Genomic DNA, 22973 nt, shown 5'->3' with positions numbered 1-22973 from the left:
TGATATTAACTTTTTGTAAAAAAATAGTTGATATTAACTTTTCAAAATTACAAAATAAATAAATACTTAAAAATTAAAAAAGAAATGAAAATTGGAAGAAAAAAAAAACTTAGGCGGGAAAAAATTAAAGGAGAAGCTGACATGTGTACAATTTGAAAAAAGGAATGATGTCAGCGGTTATTATTTTAATATTAACTAGGTTAGATCTCGTATCATGCACGGTGATCTATATTTATAAACTAAATTAGCCCCGTTCGTGCGATGCACGACATAAAAAATTTCTTTGAAATAAATATATTTTATATATATACCTCAAATGAGAAAAATATATATATAAACATAATAATTAATTGCAATGGTATTTATATCTAAATAATTTTGAAGATAGTAAAAATTTAACAAAATTATACAATAAAGAGTACTCTTAAACCGGGAGTAATTATATTTGGAAGCCAGATAAATTTTTTTTATAAATCCATAATAATGTTAAAAAAAATATATAGAAAATAACATAATATAACAATTGTCCTTAAAAAAAATATACTTCGAATATATAATTTAATAATTTAAGAAGGTTTCAAAAAATAAGTAAAAATAAAAATAAGAATATGATGTCAGCAATTGATTTGGGAGGGAATTTTTACCACAACTTGACATTTGTACAATTTAAATAGAGGATGATGTCAACGGTTGTTACTTTAGTTATATTTACATATTATAGATGTATCTTTTTGCAAAAAAAAGAAAGTGTAACACTTAATAAAACACGGTGGAAGTAATCTATCACAAATACATACATTAGCGGGTCTATGGTTTTTTATCGGCTTCAGGTGTAGTATTTAGCCATGTATACTAACAGCCGTTTAAAATACACTAATGCATGAAAAATTTTGAATCTAGAGTAACTGCAAAGCAAGTAAATTTTTTTAGTTAATACGTTGTGCTTGGGAAAAAAAAAACAATCTATTGTATATACTACCTTTGTTTCTAATTAATTGCAACAAATAAATATTTAATTAAAAACTTCTGTAAATCAAACAAAGGCCCCAACTTGCCTCCACTTAATCTATTTTTGGGACCTGAGTTCTTTGAATTGCTTATTCAATGTGTGTCAAATTGAGAAATTGCATGTCTTAAATCTTTAGTATCCTCCATTCCTCCCTCTGATCTATATTATCATTTAGGAAATTTTGCAAAAAAACCACCTTTTATAAGTTTTTTTTGCAAGAAACCACCTTATAAATTTTTTTTTTGCAAAGACACACCTTAATCAAATTTTTTTTGCAAAACCATACCTTGATGCCGGAAAATAGAGTCAAACCCTATTTCCCGGCGTTGACTACGCCATCCGCTCCCATGAAACTGACAATGGAGGGGAGAAGGGTGGCTAGGGCTATAAAGGAAGGTTTAGGGTGGTGAACGTTGTTAAAGGGGTGTGTTTAGGGTGGTCAACGCCATAAGAGGGGGTGTGTTTATGGTGGTCAACGCCATGAAAGGGTGGTTTTGTGGGTAGGGCTTGGGAGGGAGGTGGTTTTGTGGGTGGGGCTGGGGAGAGAGATGGTTTCGTTGGTAGATTGGGGTAGTCAACGCCGGAAAATGGGGTCAAACCTCATTTTTCGACATCAAGGTATTGATTTGTAAAAGAAATTTTGATATGACGGACTGGCGAAAAAAAAATTGCTTATAAAAGGTGGTTTCTTGTAAAAAAATTGCTTATAAAAGGTGTTTTTTTGTAAAATTTTCTATCATTTATTAAATTAAAATCTGATATGATGGATGTGAGAAAGAACAAGGTAATGAATGCAAAGCAAGAATAACTAATACATATATTTACTTGGTTCGCCAATAGTGCGTTGGCTATATCCACGGACTGGCGAGAGAAAGCTTTATTGATCTTGAGGAATTCCAGATAACAGTTTTGATAAGTCAATTATCAATAGACTAAACTAGAAATAAACCTTAACTAGGCTTATATATAGCTTCCCTAAATAAGATAGATAAATGCATAAAAAAGACTCACAAAACCCTAAGGAGTCGTGTGGGCTCCACCGTATACAAACGGAGAGCTCTCGTTCACCATCGAGCAAGCTATCGCTCGAATTCCAGCCAAGCTATCGCTCATGGTCGAGCGAGCTATCGCTCGGACCCTAGCTCACCTTAGACCTTTGCGAGCTACCAAGGGAGCGACCGAGCGAGCTATCGCTCGGCCTATTCAAACCAATCTATCTATGAGAGCTATAACTCACTCGTATAGGAGATATAGCTCCAATTTCATCATAACTCCATATGTTTCCGAAACTACCGAGCTTCCTCTCGAGCTATAGCTCCCTGCTCCTAAACCAGATTCAAGGCATTATTTCAACAAATCTCCACTTTGACTTGAATCCTCTCACAAAACCTGATTACCAAACGCATTGATCACAATTAAAGCTGTCAAAAGCTAACCCGACCCAAAATACCGACCTGAACCCGATTATTAACCAACCTAACAGAACCCGATAAAATGGTGACCCTAACCTTGACCTGACCTAAACCAACCCAAGACCCGAATTGACCTGAGTATGTGAGACCCGAACCCGAACATGAACCGACCTGGAGATGACCTAACCCGAATGTAACCCGTAATATTGACCTAAACCGAACCCGACTTGAATTGAAATTGACCCAAACCTTTTTTAACCCATCAAACCCCGAATTTAACCCGACCTATTACTAACCCGACCCGTTTCTAACCCGCCCCAATTTAACCCGACCTGTTACAAATCCGACCTGAAATCAACCCGACTTGTTATTGATCTGACCCAAATTCAACCCGACTCGTTATTGACCTGACCAAATTTTACCCGACCCAAAAATTCAACCCGATCTGTTACTAACCCGACTCAAAATCAACACGGCTTGTTATTGACCTGACCTAAACTCAACCCAAATTGTTCCTGACCCAATTTCAAATCACTTAAATTCAATTTAGACCACCTTATTATTGTGCTAAAGCAAAAGATATAGATATATCATGATGTTTTTTCTTAGGACATTCTCTTTTCCAATTCCCCTTCAATCTCCTTACAATAATTACAGACATAAGTTTGCTTAGGAGCTCCTTTGAAACTTTTGGAGTTCTTAGCCTTCTTCTTCCCAGAATTTATGGTAGAAGGATATAATCGGTCGTTGGACAATCACCCTAAAACCAAACAATATTTCTACCTAAACTAACCTAAGACAAGTCTAGGGTAAGTAGAGGATCGTATCCACAGGGAATGGGTAAGGACACCGAGAGTATGAAAAGGTTGCAATCTAGTTCGGTCACAAATTGGGGGTTTTGATTAGACAACTACTATGGAGACAAACACTAGGGGAAATGGGAATTGACTCAAACCAAACCAATGGATCAAATCAATAGGCAAGCATGAACACAAATTGGGTGATAGAGAGGGTACTCAACATTGCCTTCTTTCGAAGCCACAACACTAAGCATTCCTAAACCAAACTCGACTAACAAGATAGGTCAACCAAGTCTTAATAACGGGAAGTAGACTACTAGCTCGGGTTTGTCTTTCGATCAGTCCAAGAAAGCATTAAGGCACAAATAATTGGGATTTCTCACCTAATTGTCGCAACTAAGACTACTACATCATTCAAACAAGGAACCATAATCAAGAGGAATTTAGCATAATCATATAAGAGTGGGCTCACAACTAGACTCCATCTTTCAATGCTAGCATAGAAGTGAATACATGAGCAATAAGTGGCCAACCAATTACACATGCAATTAACCAATCCCTTAACAATAAATCATCAACCCAAAATGAATAAGCAAGCACAACATCAATCAACCCATGGCTTGGTTGGGTCTTCACCCAACCCCTAGCTAATTAACTACTCACTAAACATGGTGAAGGACATCATAACAACAAGTTCTAATTCTAGCATTAAGTTAACAAGTTGAGAGAAGTAGTAGGAATGAGGTAGATTGGACATGCAACAACAATTAAACAAGATCAAGAGAGAAATTAACAATTCAAAGTAAATAAAAGCTGAAATTAAAGAGTAAGAGATAGAGGAAAGAGATTACTTAAAATGCTTCAAGGTTGAGAAATTGTTGAATTCAAGAGAACAATCTTCAATTAATCTACTACAACAATTGAGTTTGAGAAGATCTAAGCTAATTAATGAGGGTTTAGAGAAACTAAGGGCCTAAGAAAACTAAAGGAAAAGAAGATCCCAAAAACTGAAGTCAAGCGTCCTCTTTATACGCCCAAAAATTACACTGTAAAATCCGTCAAAAATCGGGCTTCTGAACAGGACGAGCGCCCGCTCCATCTAATAGGAGCGCCCGCTCCTGGGAAAGGAGCGCCCGCTCCTGGAATCATGCGCGCCCGCTCCTTTCTACTGCAGTTTGAGGCAGTTTGTGGAAGCTCGGGGAGGAGTGCCCGCTCTACCAAGGGTGCACGCCCGCTCCTTATAGTGTAGGGGGGTAGGCAGATTGTGATGCTGGGATGAGGAGCGGCCGCTCCTCTAAAGGTGCATGCCCGCTCCTGCCTGGTCAATGCTCCCTCGAGAGAGTCTTCAAACTCATGCTACTTAACCACATTCTTATTGCACCTACAAACACGAGCACACACATAAAAAGAAACGGGGAAGCCAAAAGATGCAAATCGCCATAAAAGGAGTTAGGAAAAGGGATTATAATAGGGGAAAGAGTATAAAATAGTGTTTAAAATGCCATGATAAGTGGACAAATAAAACACTTATCAATTTACATGTCCCTTACCACCACTGGCCATTAAACCAGAGGCTTGATTGTCTATACCTATACTACAAGATGCCTTATAGTGTAATTTAATTTTCTTAGCGCGTCATGTAAGATTATAAATTTTAGTTGTAACCAAACAAATAAGAGATTATTATTTTCTTTAAGAATTAAATAATTCAAATGTCATGTAAGCTAAATTGACGAAAAAGATTTCCCATTTTAAATTAATTAAATATAAAATATTATTTTTTTTATATCAGGAATTTTATCAAAATATATAAGAAATTTTTTAGCACACACACACACACACACACACACACACACACACATATATATATATATATATATACACACACACACACACATACATATGTATATACACAAACAGTGGCAGATCTTGACAACTTTCTTTTGAGTGGCCAAATCGAAGTTCAATTTCTAAACTTAAACCAAGGTAGACACTAATAACAATAAATAGTTCAACCTTGCTATCAATTTATAATTCTACTACACTTTCAGCTCACACTTTATGCCAAATCGTTGCAAATAACAGAGGTAGTATATACTCCTCATATATTTATAATAAATTCTTAAAACAGATATACTACCTCCGATTTTTTTTAGTAGCAACTTTGGAATATTTCATATCTCTCAAATAATACCTCAAAAATGAAACAAAAAAAAAACGGAGGAAGTATATATCCAATCATCGGTTTGTTTGTCAAATAAAGTTAATAAAATAAATTGTAAATAACAATTGCAAGTACAGTACATGAAATATAAGGATTTTTTTAAAAAGTAAAAAGGAAAAAAAAAAAAAAAAAAAAAAAAAAAAAAAAGAATTTCGAAAAGGCAATCTGGCAGTTATACTTGGCAAAGTTAGTAGTAATACTGACATTTATGTCAAAAAAAACATTAGAGTTTGTGCAAAGTAAAGGCAATACATGGTACTCGTACTCCATAGTAATGTGTTTTGGATATTTGGTTGCAATGGGCTATTAATTGGGCTTTCTTTTTTTGTTTTTACTTTTAAATTTGCCCAGACGAGCCCCTAAGAAGATCCGCCCATACACACACACATACATACATACATACATACATACATACATATATATATATATATTATTCAAAAAAATTCAAACAAATCGTGCATCGCACGGGTTTCATCTAGTACATAATAAAAATGAATCTTTTATATAATTTAAGAGTTGTTTTTCAACATTCAACCACTACACTCCAAAGTCCCAATTCTCTAAATCTAAGCACTTTTTTTTATTAGAGATATTAAGCCGACACTTAACCTTCCCCCTTTACGTAGTTCACGGAAGTTGCTGACCGGCAGCCGCTCAATTGTTCGAGCACAACGCTCCATTCCAGGAATCCAGGTTGCTTCAACTTGGCTTCAACTAGGCGGGCTGAAGAGCCGTTGAATATTTCAACTTGTGCGCAAAGTGACAAATATGAGAACCTTCAGCCGAGTTGGGCAATGAAAAGTTTTATAAACAATAGCACGAACCTTCACCCAAAAATCTAATATACCATTTGAAATTTGATTATATCATTAGAAAAGTGATTATATCATCTGGAAACTTATTATGTAATTATATCATTCAAAAAGTGAATTTATCATTAAAAAAAAGTATCAAACAGTAATAATATCATTCGAAAGATAATTATATCTAGGGGTGAAAGTTCGGTATTCAGTTTGGATTATACCCCAAACCGAATCCAAACCGATTTATTTCGGTTTCGGATTTTTGAAACCGAATCCAAACTGAATTTGGATTCAATCCAATCCAATCCAATCCAATCCAAACCGAAATAATTCGGTTTTGAGAATTGAATCCAATCCAAACCGAAATTTTATGGGTTGTTGTATTGGGCCTAAAAATCTGGGCTTTTTATTGGCCATATAATTTTTGGCCTTTTGAAGGCCTAAATTTTGTACCTGTTCCTGAACAAAAGCATAAATTTTAAGAAACAACTTTCACAACCATATCCATAATCATAATGTCTAGAATTAGTGAATTACAACACTCAAGTCTTGACTAAAAAAAATTGTCCAGCCATAGTAATTAAATTACAGACATTGTCCACATTGAGACATAACAACTTAACAAGTCTTAAAAATAATAAAATAGTCCACATGATAAATTGATAATAAAACAATCCACAAATCAACAAAGCAGTAGGCAGTAGCTAAAAACATGGCAGATTCACTCTTAGGCTCTTGGCAGCAACTTCATTCAACATGGAAGCTTCATTCTTGGTAGCTAACTCTCAATCAAGCTCAACCAAGTCCAGGTTTTGAACACCAATTGTCATATTCCTCAAGTCTAATAACATTAAAAAAAAGGAAATTTTGACTTTTACCACCTTCAAATAACAACTTAGTTGAATTTACCACCTCCAAAAAAAAAGATTTACTTTACCACCACCAAAATTTCCAAAAATTCGATTTTACCACCAACTAACGGATTCCGTCCATGAATCCGTTAGTAAGGCCCACCTTTTTGACGGTTCTTCTTCATCTTCCCCGATTTCCATATCAACCCAGCCGGCAACGAAATTAACACACCATGGTTGGTCAGAATTTCGTGTGGGGGCAAGGGAGGGGTCGGAATTTGGTGTAACCTAGGGAGGTGATCGGAATTAGGTGGTGGTTAGGGTTTTAGGAGTGCGGAATTTGGTGGTGGCTAGGGTTTTAAGAGTTGTCGGAATTAGGGGGGCTATATGAGTGGTCGGAATTTGGTGGCTAGGGTTTTGAGGTCGGAAGTTGGTGAAAAGGGGGTCGAAATCCGGTGTGGGGGCTGTGGCTGTGCGGTGCGATGCGGTGTTAGCGGTTAGGTGGTGGGGTCGTTGGTCGTAGTGATTAGGTGGTGGCTAGGGTTTTGAGGTCAGAAATTGGTGGAAAGGGGGTCGAAATCGGTGTGGTGGTTGTGCGGTGCGGTGGTTGTGGCTGTGCGGTGCGGTGGTAGTTATTAGGTGGTGGGGTCGTTGGTCATAACGGTTGGGTGGTGGGGGCTGGTAGCGGTTAGGTGGGGGGGCTGGTCGTAGCGGTCAGGTGGTGGGGCTGGTCGTAGTCGGTCCGGTGGTGGGGTCTCGACGGTGGCAGCAACCACCAATTGATAGATGAGGTTTTTTAATTTTTTTTTGTTTTTTTTTTATTTTTTTTCTAAAGCTTACCCAATAATATGGCGACACGTGTGCAAGGTAGGTCCCACTAACGGATTTATGGACGGAATCCATTAGTTGGAGGTGATTGGTGGTAAAACTGATGTTTAATTTTTTTATGAGGTGGTAAAGTAAATCTTTTTTTTTTGGAGGTGGTAAATTCAATTAAGTGGTTATTTGAAGGTGGTAAAAGTAAAAATTCCCTAAAAAAAATAAACAAGTTACATAATATATATGAAATAATGAAAAAAAACAACATATGATAATTGTTGCTTTATATTACCTTCTTCAAGATCTTTAACTTCTTGGAAACACTCTTCTATATTAGGAAAGGGAGAAGAACGTAGCCAATTTTGAGCACAAACAAGTCCTTCAACGACCCTTGGAGCCCTACCACGCACCAGTGCTGAATGCACTCTCAGAGGCTACTGTTGAGATAGGGACATCAAGTATATCACGGGCCATTCTTCCCATTGTTGGAAACCTAGCACTATTAAACTTCCACCACCCCAAAATATCAAAATTTTCAGATTCCTCCTCCGTATCCTCTTCTAAATATTTGTCTAACTCAATTTTTGCATCTCCATCTTTCTCACACTTGTGTTTCTTATACTTACTCTTCAATACCTCAAGCTTCTTTTGTTTGGGAGAAAATTGGGAATTTTCCATACTTTAGGACACTTCCTCCCTAATCACATCACCAGAAGAAGAACCATGATACTCCTCATACAAAGCATTCAAAGACTCTTTCATATTATTCACCAAAACAGATGCATGTTTAGAATCATAAATTTCAGTTAACATCCACTCAACATAATCTAACTTATAACGAGGATCAAGCACAACAGCAATAAAAATCAGCATGTTCATTTTCTCCGGATCACCCCAATATTTGTCATATTTCTCCTTCATTTTAGAAGCCATAAGACAGATCTCCACATCATCATTTATCATCAAATCTTCCAAAAGAACAACACTCACCAATTCATGGAAAAATAAATTGGAAGTCACATGCAAAGACCCAGAGACACGCAAAGTAAGATTATAAAATACTTGCAAAAATTCAAAAAACCTTCTAACTGTTTCCCAATCCTCAGAAGTAGGGCAGCCCTTCCCCTCCCTCTCATTTAACTCAATCACATAATGAGGGTCCTCCTCAGAGTACCTCTCAAAAGCAAACTCAAACACCAAAGCAGCATCCAACATTAAAAAGGTGGAGTTCCACCTAGTAGGCACATCAAGGCACAACAACTTTTTAGAGTTGATTTTTTCTTCCACAACACATTTTTTAAACCTTACCAACCTAGAAGGGGATTGTTTAATGAATCTTACAACTTGTCTCACACGAGTAATAGACTCATTAACAATTTTCAAGCCATTAGACACAACCAAATTCACAATATGAGCAACACAACGCATATGAAGGAACCGACCCTTAAGAACCCCAGCTTTCCAACCATTTATTTTCCTTCTCATATATCCTATCGCGGTATCATTTGAGCTAGCAATATCAACAGTTATGCAAAATACTTTCTCAAGTTCCCAATCAAGCAAACATTTCTCAATTTCTTTCCCAATTTCCTCCCCCTTATGACTTGATATAGGACAAAAATTCATAATACGTTTTTGCAAATTCCAGCCATTATCAATAAAGTGAACAGTCAAGCACATGTAATTAATTTGCTGAATAGATGTCCATGTATATGTTGCTAATGAAACCCTTGAGTTACACTTTTTTAATACCAATTTCAGCTTTCTTTTTTCAGTTAAAAAGGTTTCATAACAATCTTTAGCCACAGTAATTCTGGAAGGGGCATGAAATCTAGGCTCCATTACATTACAAAATTGTTTAAAGCCTACTCCCTCAACAAACTTAAAAGGCAATCATCAACTATAACCATCTCAGATAAAGCTTTTCTAATTAAAGTTGGATCATATTTCACATAAGACAATCCACTAGTACCACCACTTTCAATTTTATTACTTGAAAGACAACAAACTTTGTTTTGAATCTTTAGGAGTATTATAGGGGTACTTACGGCATCTATTTATATGAGCCCACAATGGACTAGTGCCATTTCTCTTTGTATCACACTTGTATCTCATACCACAGTACTTTCAACGTGCTTCCATTCCACCGGGTGTTTCTTCCTTGATAAAGTGCTCCCAAACCTCGGAACGATCCTTCATTCTCTTCCTCTTGGGTTTGGATTTTTCATTGTCAGTTTTATGCTCCTCAATAGGGACATTCCCTTCATCATTACCCATATTTGTGGACATTCTGATAATCTGATTTAAAACAGAAAAAAGAAACCATCACCATCAGTCCATCACAGCAACCACAATATATTCACCAAGACAACAACTAGTGACTCACTCAAAAACCAACGATTTTTATGCAAATCTATGAAAAACAATCAATCTATCAAAAAGAACAATCAATCTATCAAAAAGAACAATCAATCTATCAAACAGAGGCTATTAAAACAAGCAATCTATCACAGTATCACCAATTCGAACATATTATTATAATAGAACAACATATATTCTGAAGGAATATCAGTAATTCGAGCATAATACTATAATAACTATTCACTGAAAACAATCTATCACAATATCACTAATTCAAAAATAACAAAGAAAACATGCAATTCGAGCATAATACTATAATAGCTATTCAAAGGAATATCAACAATTCAAAATTTCAAACATAACAAAACATGAAATTCGCCAAATCGAAGAGATGCAGGAAAAGAGAAGTGAAATCTGGAATTTGAGCATACCTTTGAGGCTTTGACTCACTGAGAACGAACAGGTGGTCAGCGGCGGCCGGCGTTGGAACACTCAAACGGAACACAAGTTCACTGAGGTAACTATGTAAGCAGGTGAGGCCGTGAAGTGGAACTTAACAGAGTGAGGAAAGAAGGAAGTAGTGGTGGACAAACGGAGTGAGGTGGTGAGGGAGAGAAGAGGGAAAATCTAGGGTTTTAGTGAGGGAAAAAGAAACGGCTGAAAGAGAAAAAGGGAAAAGAGGGGTCGAAAATATTTAGGGTTTGGGTATATATATGTAGGAAAATGGGTTGAGATAATTGGGCTTATAAATTTTGGTTCGGTTTCGGTTTTTAGAATCCCAAAACCGAATCCAAATTGATATAATTCGGTTTTCATTTACTCAAACCGATCCAAACCGAAAACCGAACAAAACCGAACCGAATTGCTTATTCGGTTCCGTTTGGTTCGGTTTTCGGTTTTTATCCAATCTACTTTCACCCCTAATTATATCATCCAAATGATAATTATATGGTCATCTGAATAATTTATTTAAGATACGTCTTTATCATTTAAAGTATGACTAACAACAAGATAATTATATTATATAAAAAAAAATTATTCATCTATAATATGACTATATTATTTAAGAGTGTCAACTATTGGGTCTACAATAATTTATTGTAGATCAGGTCCATACAAGATCTGCTGCTTCTTCATTTAGATATTTATTTATTTTACAATAACTTGTAAATAACTTCTATTTCTAAATTAAAAAAAAAAACATTCTATAACTTCCACTTCTATTATTTTTTCTTTCTAAATTTACATACAATTGATAATCGTATGTATATCTTGTGCTTTAGCATGGATACACTTTAGTATAATCCATTTCCTAGAAAAATTAATATGCTTCACAGAAAAGAAAAGAAAAAAAAAATTAGAGTTTAGGAGGGAAAATTCCATCTAAAAAAGATTTTCACTTTAGTATAGAGTAGTAGTAATAAATAGATTCAAAAAATATGTAACAATAAGTAAATATAATCAATTCCAAAGACAAATCATATCATTGCTTCAAAAAAGAAAAAAAAAATCCCTATTTACTTTAGTATAGAGTAATAGAACTTGACACTTTATGTAACAGACATTACTTGATGTAACAGATATTACTCCATACTAAATTGTGCTATAAAAAAAATAAATTGTAACAACTTAACATAGGTTTCTTAATTATTATTGGTATTATTTGTCATAGTGGTGTATTGCAAGTAGATGAAATCAAAGAAATATTATTATCATCTATTTATTTGTGTAAAAAGAGCACTAGAATACAAATAATGTAAGGAAAATTTAAGTTTTAATCAACAATAATTGATTTTTGCAAAAACTGAAATATTTTCTATGGAGGCAGATGCACGATACTCCGTGCATCCGTTTTTTTTTTTTTTTTTAAAAAAAGGCGGAATGAACATTTAGTTGTTCAGTAAATAATATATAATTGTTTTGTAAAGAATAAATAGCTATTTTATAATGAACATCACATATAATTGTATTGTAATGAACATATAGTTGTTTTTGAATAGAATATATAGCTATTTTGTAAAAAACACATCCAACATTATGTTTTATATATATATATATATATATATATATATATATATATATAAAGAACATCTGTAATACTAATAAAGAACCTGATAATTAGAGGTGATCAACTTCGGCCCGACCCGATCCGAACTGAAAATAGGACAGGTTTGGGCAAACCTAACAAATTCAATTTTAGTTAAAAATCCAAATCCGGCCCGAAAAGCCCGCTGCATTTTTCGGGTTTGGGCACGAGATATTATGTTAAGGCCCGGCCTGACCCGAATTTTTGATCGCTTGTAATGATAATATAATGTATTGAACATTATTTTTATTTAACCACCATAATCGAAAGTGAAAATACAAAGAACATTTCAAAATAAACAATTAACATTATGTCAAAAATAAAAGTACATTATATGGACAATCACAGAACATTATTTAACAACATGTTATGTTCTTTACAATTCTATAACATGTTCTTTTTACTTTAACTGAATGTTCTCTACATTCTATACGACGTTCTTTACAATTCTATAATATGTACTATTTACTTTAACTAAATGTTCTTTATATTTCTATACAATAATCTTTCCGCTTATTTTTTTTTGGAAGGGATACTCCATATGGATCGTGTATCCGCCTGTAGGAACCACGCATTGTGCAAAAAGTACTATTCCTCCATTTTTTAAGATGCATCACTTTTGATATTACATACTCCTGGATAATTTTTGGTGGAGAAATATAAAAAGGGTCCATGTCACATGAGAGAAATCAAAAGAATTTATTGATTTATTATAAAGGATAATAATGCATCTAAATTAAAACTCCTACTTATAGAAAATAATAGTGCATCTTTAAAAAAAAGAAAAAAAAAAAGAAAAAAAAAAGAGGAGAAATATTAAACATTAACCAAACATTGTAGGTTTACGTTCTAAAGATTGGCTAGATAAGAAGTATATTAGCTAGTGGATCAATACTGCAACTTAAACCAGTATTCCCTTTGTTTTTTTCTTATAATTCTTTCCATGATAACATCCATATATAAGTCATGTAGCCAAACTTACAAAAGTTACAAATAATTGTTACGAGAGTAGGGTCGTAACACTATGAAGTGAGTCAAGTGACGTGATTGACTCAACATGTTTTTTGTTGTGAACAATAATGTGGAATACTCGCGTGTTTATTGGAAGAACTATGCTTCAATCAGCATCATCTTTGAAGGTTTATGAGATATTTAATAATGAAGTATTGAATGCCCTTTAATTTTGAAAATTCTTCCCAAGAGAGTTTGGATTACTTTACTAATGCCAATGGTTGTGCATGCATTTGGTCCCACGACCAACAGCCAGTGACTATGATTTGATAGCAAATAAATTTCTTGGGTGCCAAAGAAATTATGTTATGGATTTTGTCTTAGATAATCTCAATGTCTAAAGAGATGTTCTGAATCATAAGCTTAACATACCATTCTAATACCAGCTTATTATATAGGGTCAAATGAGAAGTTCCTTAAAATGAGAAGAATGAGAAGGATTTTTTGTGCATAATTTTTGTACTAAATGTGCAAAAAAAAATTTGACTCAAATTTGATGTGCATATATTTTTGAACAAATGTACATAATTTTCGTTTTTCCAGAAAATTAAAAAATTTATCAATTTGAAACACAAAAATACACATTCAATATATAAAAAAAAATACACATTTAGTATAAAATATATGCATATTTGTTCCTTCTCATATATATATATATAAGTTGAAAAAAAAATTAGAACATAGGAAAAAGTTTAGAATATAAGGTGTTCTTATATATATATATATATATATATATATATATATATATATATATATATATATATATATATATATATATATATATATATATATATAAGAACACCTTATATTCTAAACTTTTTCCTATGTTCTAATTTTTTTTTCAACTTATGTTCTAAAGTTTTTCCTATATGCTAAATTTTTTTAACTACCAAATTATTTCTTACTCCGTATGTTATAAATTTTTTTAAGCTTAAGTTCTAAATTCCTTCTTACGTTCTAAATTAATTTTTCAACTTATGTTTTATATTTTTTCCTATGTTCTAAATTATTTTTTCACCTTATGTTATAAATTTTTTCTTGTGCTATAAATTAAATTTTCAATATATGTTCTAAATTATTTTTCTTATGCTCTAAATTTTTGTTTGCTAATGTTCTAAATTTTTTATATCTTCTAAATTTTTTCTTATGTGATAAAATTTTTCGGCTTACGTTCTAAATTTTATCCAATGTTCTAAATTTTATTCTATGTAAATATTTTTTCTTTGTTCTAAACATGAACTCCTAAAAATTACAAAAATGTCATTATTAAAGGATCATTTAGATGGTTAGATCAAAACTAATAAAGTGCTAAGATTGATTCTTATATAAGATTGAGTTCTTTTATATATACTAGGGTATCCGATGAGCGCGAAAGAGTTAGCTCTTGCATAGAAGTTGTATTAGTGTGTAGTTACACCTTTGGTTTGGGTGGTAGGCCTGATATTTTTAATACGTACTATTTAGTTTATGTGCCTATATAGTGGTTTTGTAGAAGTATAAAAAAAGGCCACCAAAATCTTTAATGACAATTATTTGTTAAAAGCCTCAAAAGTTTGACAGTGTTATTTAAAAATTATTATTAAATAATATTTAATTGATTTGCATCCCTTCATATCTTAAGCTAGTTTAGAATTCTTAATTTATTTGCACGATTCAATAATACTTAGCGTATTTTTCTTCAAACGAATTTTTTTTTAGCTTGGTCATACGGAGTAATAATATGTGAAATGTTCATTGTAGCTATAAACTTAATAATGTAAGTTCAATGTTCTACCACCATCTAATATCTATATCTATATCTAATACTAAAGCAATAACCACTTAGTTATATTTTTCCTCTTAAATTCCCTTGATAAAGTCTGCTCTAATATCATTATTTAATATGAATGTCATTTAAATTCCACGTTGTTTATGTGCGTGCCATCAAATCATGTACAATTGAAAAGCTAATAAACCTTAACAATATTTGTAATTAAAGGACAACAAAATTGTAAATAAGAAGAGCCACCACAAAGGAGTAAAAATAAATCATCCCGTGGTAATAAACAAAGTCTTTGTACATACAATTTTTTTCCTTTTTAAATAATAATAATAACATATGAAGTACAAAACATTATAATTATTTTATTTAAAAAAAGGCATTACAAGTTTTTGTTAAAAAAAAAAATTTGTATTAATTGATGGTATGTTTAATGAAAAAAAAACCAATTAAATATATTAATGAGAGTAAACATATTAATGAGGGTAAAAAAGTAAATATACATTTTGTACAAAATTTTTTATTATTTTTGAGGGTATAGTTGGTAGCACACTATTCCTAAGAGTTATTTTCTACTTTTTATAAAGTAGATAAAAAAAAGTACAATATTAGAGTTTATATATATATATATATATATATATATATATAAACTCTAATATTGTACTTTTTTTATTTTAGGGTTAATGTATGAATACTATTACAAGATATATTCGTACATAAAACTTAGGTATCCCTGCAAGTCAAAATATATATTTGTATGGTTTGAAGAGTGGATGCAGTATGGGCCTTCTCATACTTAGCGCTTAATATTCCACTTAAAAGTTAAAGGGGGTGAAATTTGAACCCGTGTCCTTTGTGTCAAAATGACTCCAATACCATGTAAAATAATGAAAGGGATTATGTCGACTAAATCTATCGTGGTCCAATTCACGTTAAAGTTGCTAATGGCACTAACCTTGTTATTGGTCATATTGGTGATGCGTCATTGAACCCTATAGGTAGTAATAATTGAGAAACATAGCTTTAAAAAGTACGAGTACAAGTACATACATTACAGGTCCATATTACGATTACATTATACATGTGATAGTTAACTTATCCGACCACAAATCGAACAAGACAAAAACTACCTCATACCTACTTAATTAACCGAGAATAATCAAACCATAAGTTTTGCTCTGTCACAATATATTGATGCCATATAGATGCACACAAATATAGGATGTATGAACAGTGTGTCATTTAATCACGCTTTTCCTCAACAATCTTTGTCTTCATTTCTAGGGTTGGCTTGGTGGAATGCGTGAGCATCTCATGAAGTATCTGCATCGTCCATAAATTGGACCGCTGCCATAAATTGGACTGCGATCTTGACCTATTGGATTGTCTCCGCCATAGCCATACTGCTTAGACTCCTCCACGGACTCTGCAAAAACAAATGAATATATGAACTCATCAAGATTCATAAATCACCTATAACACAACGTTATTACAAGATGTATTCATGATTGTTACTTTTTTTTTTTAATAGAATTCGTCATTGTTACTTGGTCATGTGGTTCCATCAAAAATCAGTGAGACTGAATATTTTTTTTTCTTTTTTCACATAAGCTTAACTAACTAACGAAATAAAATAAAGTATTACAAATGACGGATTAAGTTCGTATCTTTCCTATTCAGAATATAATTTAGAAAATTGTCATGGATCAATGGACAAATCTTATTTCGTTTTTTTGCAGCCCATTTTATTTGATATAGCTTGCTCAATTTATTTATTAAATGCACAAAAAATTATAACCTGATTAAAATTTTGTTCTTTTAAATGCACTTATGTATGTTATGTGCACTCGGGGGTATACATAGGAAAATATCTAATAATTGTATTGATATAGATGGAATGACCACAAAACTAAGAAAATAAGAATTTTAATTCAGAAAAGAGGTCATAAATAACGGGACGGGTGTATAAGTAACTAACGAGTTTGACTAGTCGATTGAGGGCTGCCGCCAGCAAGCTCACGAGCTGAGGCTTCGTAGAAGCTGATAAGAGTTGCGGTGAAGAGGATAACAATAAGAAAAACTTTTGTGTTTGCCATATTTTGTAAGCTCGGTTTAAAGTTTTGATGGGATATGAAAGAATGCAAGAGTTTTACATGTATTTATAGACAGTTGTACTAGGCACTCGGACCACAAAAAACCTTAAAGATTTATAAAAGGATCCACTGGTTTTCATATTAATGAATATTATAAAGAAAAAATACACTTTAATAATCCTAATTATCGCCGATTTATTTCTAAAAATGCCAGATAAGGTTTATTTTTTAATAATCCTAACTATTACATGATTTTGCCTCCAATAGACCCAAAAACCGATTACCTCCTAAAAGCGTTTTTTTTTTTTTAAAAAATGGCACATGTCAGCACAAGATTGACCTAATAATTAAAAAAAAAAAAACAGAAATCTATCCTAGCCAACCCAACAATCCCACCATGAAATCTCAGCCACCACAACCAACCTAAAACCGGCGGCGAACTCCTTAACCCTCCGAAAATGGCCGGACCAAATCTGGGTTTCAATTTATGGTGGTTGCTGTGTGAAATTGCTGCGAATCGAGGCCGAAATTGGTGCGAATCTAGGTTTCAACCTGCTGGTGTGGTTGTGTTTGGAGGTAAATGTTGCAAGGTGGTGAATGGTGGATAAGGAGGCGATTGGTGGTGGTTAACGGCAGCGCCGATGTATAGGGCAAAAAATTGCAGCGAGGTGGCAAAGTTGTGCATTGGGTGGATAGCCAATTTGAGGTGTAGCGAGGTGGTGGTTGACAAGGGAGTGATAAGGATGCAAAGGGCTGTGAGTGGTGGTGGCAGGACTGTTTTGGGGCTGCTGCAATTGAGGGTTGCTGTTTGTCGGTTGTCACTTCTTTGGTGGTGGCTGCCCCTGCTATGGCTGCGCTATTGCGGTGGGTGGAGGTTTTTTTCGAGGGAGGATGGGTAGTTTGGGGTGGGAGTGGGCCAACTAGGGTGGTTTTTGGGGTTGGGAGGGGACGACCGGCCATTTTCGAGGGTTAAGGGAGACGACCGACTATTTTCCGATGAGCTGGGGGTTGGCCGTGGTGTTTCGTGGTGGCGGGAGGGGAGGGGGGTGGTAGCTGTTAGGGTTTTTAAGTTTTATTTTTCTATTGTTTTAAAAAAAAATTTTTGACCAATCACGTGCTGACACGTGTATTGGTAACTGTAGACATCCATTTGTGTCTCCCCAAAACCAAACCCGGTGATGAGTACCTTTCGCGTCGAATCATAATAGAATGAAGTGAAAGTGTGGAAAGTCTATTGTTGCGGATAGTTTTAATTTCTTTTCTCTTCTCTCTGTTTTTGAAAACTTATTTAAGAAAACAGCCAATCCAGTTTGGTTGGTCCATGATAGGGGTCCAATAGTAGTACAGTTGGATGGGGCTTGTAAAGACCTTTCCAACGATATATTATAAGCCCAATTCCGATGAATATTGAGGAAGTTATGGCCAATTTACTAAACTGGGCCCGGTTTGAGCTTTATATGCGGCCCAATGATCTAGGGGAGGGCCTAATATGATTTATCATTCCTAATGCAATTAGGAATGGTTTTAGGCTTCTAGAATCTTCTAGAAGGTTCTTTTCATTCCTAATTCAATTAGCATTGATAAATTGACTTTTGTTGACTTTACAGAGTTTTAATTAAAATCAAAGAGCATTTTTTTTAGGAAAGATACGATTTTATCCTTCTGTATGGCAAATTTTATCTGATTTTAGAAAACGCGTCAAAAACAAGATTGGCGTCACATGCCAGGCATTGGCGCCAATGGCCAATGGCTGGCGTCGATCTCGTTTTGCGTGCGCCAGACTCTGTTTTGTTAATTTTATCTTTTTGGCTGATTTTCTCTATAAATAACGACGTAAAAACTCCGTTTTCATTCATCAACAATCAGTTTTAATTAATATTCACCTACAATCAGTTTTCATTCGCAATCATTAATTCTCTCATTCTCTTTTCTCATCAAGTTTTCTTGATCATTCATTCATCCATCTCTCTCTTTCTCTTTTTCTAAAAACTAGTCTTTTACATACAAAATTCCGCATTCATTAGATCTAGAAACACCTAGCCATATTCGAACACTAGTAGAAAAATGTACATTTGCGTCGCCATATTTGCGTCACTCATTCTAAGGATCGAAGCAAATGTTTATTTTTACCATCCTTTTAAGTTATTTGCGTCGCATGTTATTCAAGAAGCGACGCAAAACTCAAGTGCATTTCAGCTTTCTCTCATTTGCGTCGCTCTAATTTATTAAAGCGACGCAATTAATAAACTTATTTGCGTCACTCATTTGTTAACAAGCGACGCAAATAAGTGATTAAGTAAATTGCGTCACGCTTTTACTAAATGAGCGACGCATATGAGCTGTGTACAATATCATAAACAAGGTTATTTGCGTCGCATTTTTATAATAAAGTGACGCAAATAACTCTTTTGGCTTTAGGTTATTCTGCGTTTTTTTACCTTAGTTTTTCATCACATATGCCTACATTCACTAAACAAAAAGAAAAAAAACAAGAGTTCTTCCAGTGAATTTCTACAGCAAAACACCCACAAATTCGTCTCTGAAATCCAACAAATTAGGCCAAAAAACTGCGATTCCCCAGCAAATTTAACATCTAAATTAAAATTGCAGTCAAGTTGAAGCAAATCCAAGCAATTTCGAGGAAAAATTTAGACCAAAAACCCTAAGAAATTCGAACCCTTAAACCCAGAAAAATTGATTGTTTCCGACCAAAAATCCCCCATTTCGAGCAAAAAATCAACTCAAAAGCATACGAATTCGAACCCTAGAAACCCCAAAAAATTCAATTTCGGTCTTCAAGTTTCATTGGGGGATTTTGAGGGGGGATTTCTAGGGTTTTTGGCAGCGACGCAATATACCCTAAGAAATTCATCCCATTTCAGTCATAAATAATTTTTGTTCGAATTTCAGTCAAGAAATTACAGCAACAATAGTTTCAGTCAAGAAATTACAGCAACAATAATTGTTCGAATTACGTCTTTTTCTGGGTTTAAGGGTTCGAAATCCCCCATTTCATTCATAAATAGAAATTGTTCGAATTTCAGTCAAGAAATTACAGCAACAATAATTCAAGGGGGGATTTCGGCTTGACATTGTTGAATTTGTGAAGTCAATTTCACCTAAGGTAAGATTGCTTCTATTTATGTTCATTCTTTTCATGGTAGATAGAATGTAGCATTTAACTTGAACAATGACTTAGTTTAATTTCGGGTTTTGTGTTACATTAGGCGAAAATATGAATTGGCCACCGGTTCAAAACCCCCCAATGCCACCGGTTTTGAACCGTTGGTCATTTGGGGGGTGGCAATACTCCGAAGCAAAGGCCACCGGTTCACAACCGGTGGCAAAAATAAGTATTTCCACCGGTTAACCGGTGGCAATAACCCTTCCAGCTTTATTTTTTTTGGGTATTATATATAAATGCCACCAGTTAACCGGTGGCAATGTACATGTAAATATATATATATTTTTTTTTTGGTTTTGTTTTTTCCACTTGAAATATACTCCAACGATTCAATGTAATTATGTAAGAAACACAACATCGAAAAAAAAACACCGAAATCAACCGAAATATAATCCAAAATATAATTATCATTAAATTGTTATTGTACAATACCAAAATCAAAAAAAATTACAACATAAAAATAAATTAATAAATAAATAAAATTACAACATCAGAAACAAAAAAAATAAAATTATGTTCTAAAACAATATTCCAAAATCAACATCTTGATCTTTTTTTGACACAAACATCTTGATTCTTCGTGGAGTCATAATCTAATACCTGTATCAATTAAAACACCAAAATTAATAAAACTCAAGAACTAAAAAAAATGCATTATCTACCCAGAAGACTCAAATTAATAATTAAAAAAAAATATTAACCCAGAAATCCCCGAAAAAAAAAACAGAAAACTCAAAATAAAACAAAAAAACCTAAAAAAAAACGCATGCAATTTCACCAGAATACTCGTACAATTTCGAAAATCAGAACACCAAGATTAAAATTAATAAATAAAAACTCACAAAAAACACGAAAAAAATAAAAAATAAAAAATATTAAAAAAAAATCAAGAACACTCATGCAATTTCGAATTAAACATAAACCCAGAAACCCTTGAATAATCAAATTAAACCCATAAACATAGACCTATCAACACTCATCAATTAAACCCAGAAAATTCCAAAATCAATTAAACATAGCAATTACAAAATCAATTAAACCCAGAAATCGTAACCTCAAAATATCAAACCTAATAACTGCGAAAAAGAGAAAAAATTGGTGTTGATGATGTAGATCTGTCGGTGTTGTTGATGTTGGTGTTGCTGGTTTGGTGGTGGCGTGGTGGTGATTTCGTGGGTAATGGATTTTTTTTGGGTGAAGTTGGGTGATTTCGGTGGTTGATGGTGGCTGTGTAGTGCGGATTTGATGGAGGACGAAGGAGGAGAACGGAGGAGAGAGGACGAAGGGCGACGAGAGAGAGAACAGAGAGGGAGAGCAGGATAGAGAGAGATCGAGAGAACAGAGAGGGAGAGAAGGATAGAGAGAGGGGGAGTAAGAACGAAGGAGAGAAGGAGGAGAGCAGGAGGAGAGGCGATATAGGAGAGAGAAGATTATGATTAGGGTATATAAAGGAAGGGAAAAGAGAATGGTGGGTTTTTTTTTATTATTTGATTATTTCCACCGGTTCAAAACCGGTGGCCTTTATCATTTATGCCACTGGTTCAGCTTCAACCGGTGGCAATGTACATATGCCTAATCCCGCTCATTTTTTAAGCCACCGGTTTTCAAAAACCGGTGGCCATTGAGCGGTGTCTTTTTCAACTTTTCTACTAGTGTTAGTTCATTAATTAGAAAATATATATGGCAGATTTTAGTTGAATATATAACTGGTTGCATCTTTGAGCTGCTGATTTTTGAGCTCCTGGTTTGCAATATATTACTGATTTCAAATATATAACTGAAATCGAGTGCATAATATGACTATGTGAGCGGTTTTGCAAAAATAGATAAGCCACGTGTTGTCAATCTTCATCCTGACCATTAAATTCAGTAACATTGACCCTTGTTTTTCAACTGTCTTATCTTTAATTTGCTGTAAAAATGCTGCTAAATAAATTACAAAATACATGTAAAATCTATGACACAACTTTTATGTCACATGGCAGATTAAGTTGAATCAACTATGTTGGTTTAATATATGTAATTTTTTATGGCAGATTTTTAATTATGCGGAAGTGAATTCCACAAGTTGCTCGAGGTTCTGGTTGTGGACAAACGATTAAGGCGGTAGTACGCATACGAGATTGTCTGCACTTGTGGTATATATATCTGAACCATTCTTTGCAATATTAACTTATTTGTTCTGGTTGGTATAATGATTGTGAATTGTATGAGATTTTTAATTGTGATATAATAGATTGGAATTGCAATAATACTTGCATCATTGGCTTAAATACCCGGTCAGGGCTTACTCATTAGGAGTAAGTCTTGAATAGTCCCCGGTTTGGGACTGTTCTTGAATGTTCTATCTCATTTAGGTGATAACTACTTGAATTGTTTTGGGTCTAAGAAGATCATGGTCACTATTTCCCGATTTTTCTCTGGGTACATATGTTGATAACCGATTATCTACATTGTGTGCTTGGAGAACTATAGGGAAATGCTGCCGGATTTTCTTTAGAACCAAACTTTACAAGTAGTTATTAGTGAGATAGGACATTCAAGAATGGGTTAGGTTGGAG

The 22973-nt window shown here is 34.0% G+C and overlaps 1 protein-coding gene across 1 annotated transcript in view; it reads left to right on the top strand.

The window, feature by feature from the left end:
* Positions 1 to 22973, top strand: part of LOC110715149 — an 82921-nt gene that overhangs the window by 55301 nt on the left and 4647 nt on the right. The window lies entirely within an intron of this gene.

Source organism: Chenopodium quinoa, unplaced genomic scaffold, assembly GCF_001683475.1.
Source record: "Chenopodium quinoa cultivar QQ74 unplaced genomic scaffold, ASM168347v1, whole genome shotgun sequence".
NCBI lineage: Eukaryota > Viridiplantae > Streptophyta > Magnoliopsida > Caryophyllales > Amaranthaceae > Chenopodium > Chenopodium quinoa.
Note: the sequence above shows the minus strand (reverse complement) of the source record. Positions and strands in the feature narration are given on the sequence as shown.